Here is a 14072-nt window from a genome sequence, read left to right on the forward strand (position 1 = left end):
TTTTCAAGTTAGAGTAACAACCATTCGTTAACTTAAACATATGGAGGCGTAAAGTTGAGCAATTTTTCTACACACGCAACTCGCTTTTCGGCCATTCAATTAGGTGTTCGCGAAACTTAGGGTCCCTGAAAGACTTGATTGACATAGATTCCTGATTTGCAAATGTGTGCAAATATAAGATTCGCTTTAACTTTTATAGAAATAGAAATGTAATTTTCGTTCGTCTTTATCAATGCTTGCGCTTAGAAAAAAAAAAGTAAACGGCTGGTGGAATTTTCTGTTGCTCGAGTTTACGAAAAGTTGCGCAACCTTTTCGAACGCAGATTACGTCCATGATATTTAAACTCAGCCTTAGTCCTATGTCTCAATGATTTCAGCAATCCAAATAAATGTTCACGTGTATAAATTTTTGCCAACTTTCCTCGTAGGCGAATCAATTTCACCCGGTATTCGTGGTGTTTACGACCCACCGAGGCTGTCTTCTGTCTCCCTGCATCTGCATTTCTTTTCCCATTTCCTCCTTCGTGTCATTTTGGGCTGTTTTCTTTTTTTGGGTAGAGCGAAGCTAAGCGGGGCAAATATAAACAGAAATCGCGTTTCCGCATTCTTGAACCCAGTAAAGAAGGGTGGATCCGACTGCAGAATAGAAGGGTAAATATTTTTCGTCCCGCACTTCCTACCGTCTTAACGACGATTGAGATTCTGCACAGCTGTTTCCTCCCGCTCCTTTGTAAGCAGCCGTCCAGTTTAGTGCTTAGAATTTAGAGCTTAGATACGGCTCAATAGAGGCCTGGAGGCCAAGCCTAAATCCTCCGAACCCTAAACCCTAAATCGGCAACCGGATGTGCCGCTATATTCTCGAAAGGAAAGCCGGAAAGGCAAATTCCACGGTGTGCACAATGCTTAAAAGGCCAATTTTTTCCGCAGCATTACGATCGTTGTGAATATTGTATACGTGCCCTTGCGTGCTGCTTCTTCTTCTTTCTAATTCCATTCATTCGCCACTCAATTGCTGCATTCTGGCCACGTGTCTTCGCAAATATGTTGCAAACAGTGTCAGGGGTCAGTTTTAAGAATTTGTAAGCATTTAGACGGAGGAACAAATATAGCCAAACAAATATAATTATGCATACAATAGTTTATTTTCTCACGCGGTGTTCGTATTACGATACTCGTTAGTTTACGATTAGTTTCTCTTCTTTTCGTTTCTATTTCTTTTATTTTTTTATTTTACGATAAGCATTGGCATCGTTTTCAATAACGCATGATATTTGATGGAATCTTTGGATATTATGTGTACTAAGTTTAGTTGTTTATCGTTTACATAATTAGATTAAAATATTTGCCGTACCCGCAGACTTAGCGTTTACGTAATCGTCTCAACCCGTCGAAAAACCTTCTGTTTACGTATACTTATATTGTATTATATTACACATAATGTATAATAATATACCGCGACGACCAGAACTATAAACGGTTTATTACACATGCTTAATCTTTGTCCACGATGTCAAAGTACATCGATAATTTGTTGGTACATATAACGCGTGTTATAGTACAAAGTGGAATTTACATATCATACAAAACATGCCCGCAATACTGTATAAATAATTTATCCACATACGTTTCTGAGCACACATGAGTAGGTATAGACAATCTAACAATAAGTTTGTAAAATCGGTAAGTTATCGATACATGTACATACAATATCCATACACATTCAAGTCCGCGTTTAATATTTCCATGAGATCACCGGACCGCTCAACTTTACAGAAACCGCGGAGGATGCAAAATGTACGATACATGTATGTTTTTTTCTTTTTCTTTTTATCAAAGCCGCGTGATTTGTCAAGCATCCGCAGATAAGCAAGTGCTTGATAAAATATCCTTGCGGGGTTTGTATTTTAATCAAATTATTTTCCCCGTAGGAATAACGAAGTGTTAAAACAATGTTTGTTATGCCAAAGCGATGAGTCACAATTTGAATTTCCGTCAATTATTGGCATGTGATTGATCTACTGAATCAATGCTATTCCCGGGTAGCAAATTTTAGTATCATTTGACCTTTTTTCAAATTATTTTTAATCGTTAATCGCGACACTCGAGTCGTAAATCAATATTATTAAAGATATTTATATCTCATTAACCACCCACTCTATACACAACAAGCTCCTGGGGATATATTGGCGATAAACTTTCTTTGATACAGAATTGACCTCTCTTATAATCGAATTTTGCAATAAGCTTTTACCCTCTGGAAATAAGACGAATTTCGAAAACAAACAAATAAACGCATAGAATAAACCCGTCAAATTATCCGATATAACGGTGGAAAAAATGAAGTTAGAATTTTTTCGCTCATTTACATATATACAGTAGAATTCTACGAAAAAATTTATATACTTACAAGTTTTCCTCCTATTTTCTTTCCCAATCAAATATCAAAAGCAAATTTTGAAACAAGTATTGCGCGACGTTGAAAAAAAAAAGAAGAAAAAAAACTGGTAGGTACGGACATCATTTTTACAAAAAATCGAACAAAAAGCACTGCAAAAATTTAGTTCTATATTACCTAAAGATCATTATGATAACTTCACGACGCAACGTACAAAAAATACTTGTGACGGCGTAAACTTCCACGTCATTATATACTAACGCGCGTAACTGTATGCATAATACAAAACGAGAGAGCTACTATATCTATATGTATATAGGTATTAAGTGAAGCGTATGACGTATCGATTCTCCGATATGTGTATCATATTCTTGAATAATAAAAGTCAACGATGACGTTATATTCCGATTATAATATAAGTATACCTACTTACACGAAAAGATAGCGAGGAAAGATTATTCTACTCACGGCGACTGGACCCGGTAATGTGTGTACATGTATACAGACCTTGTATACACCAAACACGGCCTCTCAGCGTAGGTATACAATACATATATATACACACATAAACACATACAGGGTAGAAAGACGGAAACCGTCGACTGTATAATATCGAGTGACGCGATTTCCGGGATGTGATACACAGAAGGCTAGACTTTTTCTATAAGTGTGAGGTATAATGTACGTATATATCGCAGTGGTGTTACTACATGCTAGATGTAGTTGAAAGTCTCCCACACAATTTTCATCTTCATTATATGCATCGGATATGCAGCTGGATCGATTTTTTATTTTTCGTGTATAATGTCACGCCGATTATTACGCCCAAATGTAATCGAGGAAAGTTACCTGCTACGTACGTATGTATGTCAAATTATTCACAACGTGGACCATCGATTGCTCCTTTTTAATCAATGATTTATTCCCCACCGTCTTCCGTTTAATCCTTGAGATATCCGGTTTTCATTTACCTACTGTGACCCAGAGGATCAAACACCGGCTTTGTTAACTTCCAATTCAAAACTGATTGCGAAACGAATCTGAATGAATTACACGCGCGTGTACAAACGAAATTCGGTAGGTACCTGGGTACTCAATTCCAATATGCGATGTATCTAAACTCGAATGTCAAGTGCAGTACCGTGTAGGTATGCGTGTATATTTCACTTGGATTTCACACAAAAATTTGACGATATGTATATTAAGTATATAAATATAAATGTGTGTAATATCAATACGTATATTGGTAATACGTCGGGTGAACTTGGGCCAAATAAAACTGTTAATTTCGTATCTGGGTTCTCTTTTAGGCCAACGGTCACGACGACTCGTACTCGCGGTTATAAAATAATGTGTCGAAACGAGTGATCATAGTCCCAAGAATATTACGTCAACTTTGAAATTCCCCTGCAGTGTGGTTTATTATCGCGCCTATAACAAGAGTGCGCGTGTATGTAATGGACATCGGTATTACGGACTATGCGTGAGTCCATTGTTTACCATAGAATGTTCCTATCGCGGATCTTTCATTCCGCGATCCGCGATACGTCCGTCGTCGTTGCCCAACTTATGCCCTGCGGTATGAAAATCGTCTTGCAATATTTACCAGTGGTTGTCCTACGGATGAAAACTTAACTTGAATTGGAAAATGCGAGGAGAAGAGGACTTTGAATAAATAAACTAAATGAACATGTAAATATTATCATATATTCATTATAACCACTATATCCTGATTAACGTCTAACCGAACGTTTTTCTAACAGTAAATACTTACTTTATGTACTCCACGTAGCGTATGCATATAATTTGCTCGATAAGACGGAAGAGAGAGAGAGAGAGAGAGAGAGAGAGAGAGATCCCGGACGTTTGATATAAGGTATTGGGCACATAATGATATTATTATAGCCTTGCACGTGACGATCCAACGTCCCGTGCGTGTATCGTGCCGTTATAATTTCGACACCGAGCAGCTCGGATCGCAGTTTCTTATCGCTTCATTGCTCGATCACGTTCGCTACGGATCACTGTATACTTCATTGTTTTTTCCTGCACCTTTTCGCGTTGCGCACCCGGATAATTGTTCACTTATCCTTGTTACATACTGTGGTTTATACATGTAATTGTTATGTTGTATGTCCAAGGTTTGCCTCTTATGCCAATTGTAATTTTTGCTAATGAATTTATATTACAAGTGTATAATATGCATACGTTATATACACCGTGTAATGAGGCAAGCATTACCAAGTTGAGAAAGAGCCGAATTAATGGCTCGATATCTTATCTTAAGTCCAACTTTTGCGGCGATAAGAGTAAAAATGAAAATAGAATACTTTATTGCGGAGGGATTTTAAATTAGAGTTGGAGATTTTGAAATATTGTTTCGTTATACTAATTGTGAAAGATCAGATGAAATATAAACGATATTTAATAATTCAAGATTTTTTACTTACATATGTAATTACTTTTGCTCTTTTTCTAACGCTACAAATTACCGACAAAACGGATGCGAATTAGACGAACGAATTAACAGCTATTGGCGTGTGAAACAAAAATTTCAACTTCTTTTTACATATATATATTACGACTTTAGGTAATTCGGTATATAATTGTGATGCTGAAAATTCCCACTCTTTACATAAAGATGCGAACAATTTTTAGACTTGTTATCGCTATAGAAAAAAAATTCGTCTCCTGCAACTTCTCCAACTTGTTGCATCAGTCTTAATATGTTGAATTTGTTGACTTTCAACAACAGCTTCTACAAATAAAGTGCTTAAACAAATCCATTAGTTTTTCCTTCTCTCCAGATCTTTTGTTCTTTTGTTTTTCTGGTCTCCTCCTTTAACGTTACAAGCATATCCTCAAGAGAGCTTTAAATTAAAATTTTTTTTTATCTTCAATTCACAATTAGCAAACATCTCACGCCATACACAACATACAGAGTAATAAATTATGCCTACACAGTCAGCAAATTCAATAGATCATTGGGAAGAATTTGAAATGTACGAAGTGCAATAAAAAATTTAAAAAAAAAAACCTAAAAAAACAACAAACAACAATGTAAATTGACTGGATTATAAATGAGAAATGTTATACAAGAAAAAAATATGATCATCTCGGTGTATAGTGAAATTATGATATAGTATAATGATGTATTTGTCCTTTTATACTTATGCATATGTACACATCTGAGTGCGTTTAGAATATATACACAAGTTATTGCGACGTGTATTTAATACGTAAAATTTCGCGGGGATCAGAGATTAATCAGACAATCCAATCCGGCTGACAAGCCTTGGCTGTATTTGCGTTGCCCTCGCGTCCTCCTCGACACTTTGGCGCCCACGCGTTCACGTACAATATCGTACGCACTTTTTATCACCAACGCACACCTTTGCCCTGTTTCTACGCTGCGGCCGCGAATCTTCGCGTCACTCACGCGAATTTATAATAATTATATTTATAGATAAATATATATATATATATTTGTTTATCTTTTCATTACATTTTCTTTTTTATTTATGTAATACCTTGGAGGAAATTTCTTCACACTGTAGAATATTTCCGTGGAAGATATATATGTGTTTATATATTTATGAATATTATTGGAAAAAAATAAACAAAACGACGAAACGTGCTAAATTCGTGTTTCTCATGATCGTATATCTATAATATTATCTCGTTTCTGCAGTCTAACCAGCGCCATGTTAACCCAGAAGCGAATCATTATCTCCCCGATTACCAGCTGAGCTGTTGTAACATTGTATGTAGGAGAGTCGCAATTTCATCGTCCGACGTCTCTACCGTACGCGCGGTTTTTTTCCTCGTAGATTTTTCCTCCCTGGACCTGATTTGTATTGCAACGTCGAAGTAAGGTTTCGATTTTGTGTCGATTTTCAATTAATTTTTAATTGCTCTTCTGATCAAAAAAGGCAACACGTACTTGCACGAATATTTATCCTGTATAATAATAAAATCATTTTTGATTTCTTCTGGTTGCATCTGTATTCATTGACACCTGATGATTATCATTTTGAGGATGCGTCACGTTTAAAATTGACTCATGCGATTTGTTATTTGTTTGGCAAATTTTCACATTGATGTACCTAAGTGATAAAATTATTTGAATTCAAGCGAAACGTGATCAACGTCAAGATTGGTAATTATTGTTGTTTCTAAAAATATATAATCCGAGTTGATCCATTTTTTAATTTCGAACGTTTTTTAATCTATCCTCATGTTTTTTTCGCGAAAATACAAAGGTGAAAAAAAAATACGCCTTTTTACCTTTGCGCATGATAAAAGGTCGTATAATAGCGCGTACGTCTTTACAAGATTATAAACACACGATATAATTTTCATACAGCAGAATAACTCGTTTATCACTGTGAAATATAAGTATGTACCGAATCACGGAAATAATTTCTTACGCAACAGCTTTTTTCAGACATCAAATCTGTACACATTTATACATCCACACTGCACACACATACAAGCAGCGATCGCTAAACGCCTGTGTTAATAAGTGGAGCTAGGTCGAACCTCTCAAGGATACCCATGCGTGCGACGTGCGAATTTTTATTCAAATGGTGACACCTGCCGTATTATTTCGCGCGTTTTCCTTTATAATTCGTAAAACTCACTAAATATATATGCAGCAATTAGTATGCATGCATGGATTTTTTGTATCGTTGTTGTTCACTTTATTCCTTTTTATTCGTATATAAAATATCTCCCAACGACTAAGGATTCAATATATTCCACATTCGCGATACGCTAAATTGCGATGTTGCAAAACTATTTTTATCCTCTTCGAATATTTCCGCCTGAGCCATACGTATAAGGAAAAAATTGGAGAAAAAAAGAATTTCCTTATCATTTATTCATCAAGATTATACACAACGGTACAACTTTTATTTTATTGAGAGAAGGAAAACCGTGGGGACAAAATTGAACATGTTACCGCAAAATATCGTACTTGACGGTTTTGAGAAAAGAACGACCTTCAATCCTTGTGGTTTCGAATGTTTTTCCTCGTTTCTGATGATGATTTTTTTCCCTCGGTTTTCAATTATTACATGTGCATGCCTTGGCGATCTTGATTTGTATAGCGAACAAGTATCGCAGATCACGAGATTATACCGCAAAGGCGAAACCTCGCGATAACCGAGGACAAAGCCGAACCTCACGGTTAGTCGTCGCAAGTAGGTAGGTAGAATTATAATTTGCGGCCTGCAGTGTTTTAGTATTGATTTCGCGTATATCCGATTAACCGAGGTTAACATCATGGGTATCGTAATTGCTTCGACGACAGTGGAATTGGACTTTCAAACAAACCATTTTATAGTGTATTCTTCCATCACAGTACGCGTGAAATTTTAGTTACAAATTATTCTCAAAGAATCCGCTACCAATGAACAAAATCATCGTTATTCCAGGGTACTCACCTGTGGATATACATACACACAGTTTTTTCCTACCTCCGTTACACGTGTATTTATTTATTTTTACGCTGCTCGAGAACTCGGCTTACGCAACGTCGAGTTTACCTTACAGAATTCTCAATCTCTACGCACATACGTGTAATGAACGTATATATATATATAAATACATATATACGCGCCTTTCTAACCGCGAAGTTTAATCTGTCGCAGATATTGCACACCGAGTAAAGAAGAAGAAGAAGAAGAAAAAAAGAACAACATCAACAATAATTATTATTATGATAATGAGAAGAAAAAAAAAAAATTCATCCGCAAAACGGAACTTGATTTGAGGGAAGAAAAAAAATTTTCTACCGTGCTGCGCGTTCTTGCGTAACATTGCAAATTTACGAACATAAATTAACGACTGATAGCATCGTTTATCTTTACGACCTTTTAGATATACATACGGGGTTCTGCAAACATAGAATCGATGAAATACTTCACATACAAAAAAAAAGAAAGAAATTTGTAGACAACTACAGTATACGAGTTCGCTTTATTCATTCATTGCAGAATGGAAAATTGTCCCTGGAACAAATCTATCAAAATAAAATACACCCACGGTCCGTCATAATTGTCGAGGGTCTTCCCTCTGCGGATCGAACAATTTAGTTCTGATCCTCTCTGTAGCCTCAGGCATCGTGCACAGAGTCGAGTGTGGTCTGGTCGATGACACACGTGTATTTTTACAATGAACACACACATATGTTTTATACATATATACAATATGTTCCATCGATAAACCAACGGCTTACAAATGCTGTCCTCGAATGTTTACTCGTCTCGTCGTCAGATGTTGCTGGTAGATGATAACATCGTGCCTGCATGAAAAACCTGTACCTATAATACATATACAATATACATACATGCGTGAAAGATTTTTCGTTTTTGTCTTATCATTATTATTATTCTTATTATATTGTTCTTACGGTTATTTGTTTCTTTTTTTTTTATTATTCCCGTATTCTCTCAATTTTTCTCATTCTCGCGATATTTGATCAGCGAGCTGGTCTGCGCAACGGCTACACACCACCAACCTAGCGAAATGACGATTGACGGCCTTAAGTAAGGTCATCTGTTTTATATCTCCTCTATAGCCAGGGAGGTTGCCTCGACCAAATAGTGATGCAATCATCGCTTAGGAAATAATATGTCATTTGTTTTCGTTTCTCTTGCTCGTTTAATGACTGCCATGACGCGCCCCCCCCCCCCCCCCCCCCCCCCCCCCAACATTCCATCCCATCCACTTTGTACAATGTACTACAGAATGAGCCCTTTCATTTTTTGTTTAACATTAATAATATCTCACCGAAATGTTAGCACCATGAATGATTCAATTCGGTTTGGAATTTCATTGTCTACGTTCTATTGTAAAAATTACGAGGAAATTCATGAGTACAAAAGGATTGGAAAGAGATACTTGCTACTTGGAAAATCTGTATTATTCTGTGGTTATGCCCGTACGGTTTGCTGATCTTTATCAACGACTTCCTTGAAATTGATCAGAACTTATATCTCGCGTTGTGTAACCTAGGCTGAATCGCACCTTGGACGGAGGACGACGATGACGTCGACACCGTCGAGCGGTGACGAATCTTTGCGCATATTTTGCAAAATTTATCCAAAACAGGCCGTGAACATTAGTCGATTATGCGTAGCCCCGAAACTTGACTTCCGAGGCTCGTTTACACGGTACGATGAAATTTCAGATGATCGTCGAAGTTTGTTTGTCTCCATTCAACGAAACGTCGCTGCGAAGATCGTCATTCAGTCTATGTTTAACATTCAATACGTTTACTTTTGTTTCTCAGGCACTCTTTGAAAATATGTATTTGTTATCCACAGCTCGTATTATATTCTTATTTTCATCCTTATTTTTTTCGAATATCGCAACCGCCAGTTTTCATTTCACTTCTTTATAACGACAAATAAATTCCAGTTAAATACGTGCGTAAAGTATGCATGAATTTGGCATAAACAGGGAACTTTGTTGTTTTTGTTGTTGCTGCATTCGAATTTTACACTGGTATATAATATACATCGCAATCATATTTTTTTCGTAGATGGAGAAAACTTTTGCGTATACGACTTGCAAAAGGTAAACAGATGGAATAATAGAATCACATAAAAATTGCATCTAAAGATTTCGTAGAATCTCTCTATTTATGTATGTAATGTATATCTCTGTCAGTGCGCAGAATTGAGATGTGTAGAATGAAACACCTACATTCTAGAAGAATTTAGATTTTCTTATGATTTGTTGTTTATTGATACTGTTTTCAAAATGATTGGAATTGGATTTTGCTCTTTAATTTATACATACAAAAACGAAAGGTACACAATATGTTCAAGGGTTAGCATCATTGGAGGAACAGGACTCGAAAAGGATGCTCACATCCTGTCTACACGCGCTGCAAGCCAATTATCGTCTACTACTCCTGCTTATATCCGTGTTTGTCCCTTATACAGCAGCTGGAGAAGATCCAAGGATGAAAAGGCCTGCAGCAGCAGCAGCAGGACTAAGCGGATAAGGAAGAGGATGCCGACCAACGGGCCAACCGATACGTGAAAAAGGACCGAGAGGAAGTCGGAACGAGCGGAAATGGATCTTCCCGAAAACGGAGAGTAAAAATCACCAGCCTAGTTAGTCAAAAAAGAACGAGTCTGTAGAAAAAAAACAAAAACCAACGGGACTGAATCGAGCTGCATATGTCCGAAGTCTCAGATGTCGACTATCTCAAGCAGCATGACGATCTACCGGTAAGACCTAGCGATTCCCGTGACAAAGCAAAAGTTCAAAATTCGAAAAGGTAAACGGTTTGCCTAATACAACTTGTTTGTCTAACACTTTTCACAGATATAAGAGTATGCAACCGACTGCACGCGATTGTTGACAGTGAATGTCGAAAGCATCGCTTTACCGGGAGACGCTTCTCGCCCGAGTCGTTGATCGGCGCCAACGCATCGTTGTAGCCTCGAGCTATCAGCCAGGTATCATTCTGCAGGGCCTGCAGCTGTGGCCCACCACCAGGTGTCGAACGACGCCCGGATACAGAGCCGTAGGACAAGCCAGTTTCTCGACCTGTATTGTTGCATTTATACTCGCTGCCGAGTAACACGCGATGATTTTCAAGACGACGGTGCAATCGCTTCGATGGGCGCACCCTCGATGTCCCTAACCAGGACTCAGGGACAATGAGAAGGACTTTTCACTCCCCTTGCTAAATTGCTGAGTACCATGAAAAACGCTGAACCGAAGAGCTCTGCGGTCCGTGCGCACGTACGGTACCTAACAAAGACCGAGCAATTCATGTTGTATCTACCTTTGGAACGGTATTTGGCGACTTAGGAAAGGCCCGTGACTAGTAATGAATTGTCTGCCTTAAGATTTGAGGAGTTTATCCATGAGAACTTTTACTTGCCGACCATAAATCAGATACCGGGTGATAAATCGGAACAAGTTTCAACTGTTTCGGACCTTCCATACTGCAGCTTTGCGAAGGTTGTCGACGGTTCGCCGTTCGGCTCTCGACGACTCCGTCTTGCCATTCGTATGCCACGGCATGTGTGTACATACGTACATTGCTCAGGCCACAAGCTTCTTTCGCAACAATTGTACCCGCGCTAACCTCGTTCGAGGTCATTCAAGCTCGACAAACGCTAGACGACACGTCAGACTTTAACCGCCTGTGCATATCCTGTCCATATATATACGTATAGGAGGTAAGTGTATACAACCATCTAGCAGGGCTCTGTTACTCTAACGTTTTACTCTCAAAATGTTTAAATAAAAAGTTTTCACACTTTTGCGATACGAATATAGCATGCGAATGGCAGTTGGACAGGAAGACGAGATCAATATTTACCGCTCGTATCTCCTCTCGGTTTGACCGCGATTATCCATATTTATTATTAACATGTCAGTTTTATATGTTCCTATATGTTGGACACTTAGTACTGTAACTCGATCTGTCATGTCGTTGTAAACTTTTCACCCATCTGTTGTTTAATGTTTCAACTTTCGTCTTTCGAATATCACGTAGGCTGATATAGCTCTTCGTTCTTCTTGCGCAATTGTCGAATTAACTAAAACACGGTCATTCTCTTAGCTGTCGTCTATACGAAAAATTTCTGTTAAACTATCACAGACGAAGATCCTTTAACAACTGTTCGCACGAATGATAGAAATTCTCGCTTCATTCATTACTACCTAATTCCTGAGTTTTTGCAAGCTCTGCGTTTTTATTTTAGGTGGTCAATGTCCCGCCGTAGGAACTACCAGAAATGAAAAGTTATAAAAAACGAATGCGTGAAAAGATTCTGTATAGAAATATTTAGGAACAAAATTGCATAACGCTATTTGGGACGAGGTTTCGAAAAGGGCAATTAGTCACATCCGGTGGCGTAAAATCTTTGGCATCAGTTGGTTATGGTTGCTTTTTCGGTTATTCCGGAACCGAAATTGCCACTGCCTAGCCTGCGTACGCACACTCCGTATTCGCCCCAACACATCCTCTAACCGAATGTGTACCGTATGTTCTCGGGTAACGCACTCATCGAGACGATTCTCGTCGACGCGGACTGTCGCAATTTTCTATTTCGGTATACAGAGGCGCGTCAGCTACTTACGCGTCTTTTCACATTCATCAAACCATAGATGTCCACATATGTGTAATTAAGCGTACCTACATTCACGCCCAACTACTCGAAATTTTTTTCGCATTAACACGCAATACGATGTTTGTTCTGATGTATATCTCGAGTCTGCTGCTCGTTACGCTATTATAGGTACGGATTCCTCCTGCAAGAACTCAATCGCTGCTTCAGGCGAATCGCTAAAGAGTAACAAACTTCCGGTTTCCGGTGCATCGAAACCAACCTTTATCTCCTCGTATTATCCCAACGTACGTGCGTTATACCTACTGATAAAAATCCGCGTTGTGTGGAACTGTGCGTGCATATACATGTGGAGATTACACGCGCAGTGTATGCACCCGGTGTGTTTTGGGGAACGGTAACTTTTTTTAAAGATTTTACTTTTTTTTTTTTTTTTCTTATCATCGTAATCTAGACATCCAGCTGCTTTACATTTGCTCAGGTTTCCTGCAGGAAACTATTATACAGCATGTATATCATGTATTCATTATTTCCTCGTACATATAAGACTACGCCGGAGTAGAGGATGCAAAGTTTTCTTCGCCTATAATATTCCTGTATAATCTTACGTGTTCGGATATACCTTTTTCTTTATCCTGTATTGATGCGAAAATAGAACTTATTTGTGAATACCTATTTTTTGCCGTTCCCCTCGACTTCGATAAGACATCCGGAACAGTCCGATTTGAAACCAAGTCCAAAAAGAATCCAACAATCCTTTACACGCTCAGGATACGTGTAATAATACGACCTCGAATTCATGCCGCTTATACTGTACGTGTCCATTATAAAATATTATACACGTAAGTACAAGTACGACACGGAGTGTGTCAACTACGAGTACAATATCAACGACAGTGCCCCTGTTTTACAGTTTTATGTCGCCCTGCACTGATAGCTGGCGTTATGACGCTAGTATACATATAGGTATGTGTAAGTACAATACATAGACGCGTATACAATACGGCATAACCTGAGAGTTCTAACAGCGGCCTCATTTCCTTAAGATCAAGGTGCTAACTAGAATTGCAGGAGGATTGCACCACTCGTTAATTATTGCGTGCAGGCGAAGGTAAGATTATTAGTCAGCGCGTCGGAGCTCGTCGATGCTGCAAACTCGCTTTTAAAGGTACGCTGCATCACGTGTGTGCCTGGGGCCTCCTCTACGCACCTGGACAGAAAGAGACACCTGTCATCGTTTATATAAATACAATCGTCTCGATTATCACGGACGTGTAATGCAATCTATTCGCAAATGCCTTTTTCCTTCGCGTAGGACGGGACGACGTTTCCGATTTAGTTTGCGATGAGTCACAGATTAATACGAAATAATGCGCAATTCATTGTCATACGGTCTATATATCAATGTCTTTGACGTTTGTGTCCCTTAATCGACTCTCTGCTGTCTCTGAGGAAGGACGAGGATAAATTTGATAAAAACTACGTCACTGCAGGTACGAAGCTTGGGAATTTAAAATCTGAATTAGATATTTTACGTTTTATACACATAATAGGCGTATGTGCGCGGTAAGTTC

The sequence above is a fragment of the Diprion similis genome, chromosome 4 (genome assembly GCF_021155765.1).
Source record: "Diprion similis isolate iyDipSimi1 chromosome 4, iyDipSimi1.1, whole genome shotgun sequence".
Taxonomy (NCBI): Eukaryota; Metazoa; Arthropoda; class Insecta; order Hymenoptera; family Diprionidae; genus Diprion; species Diprion similis.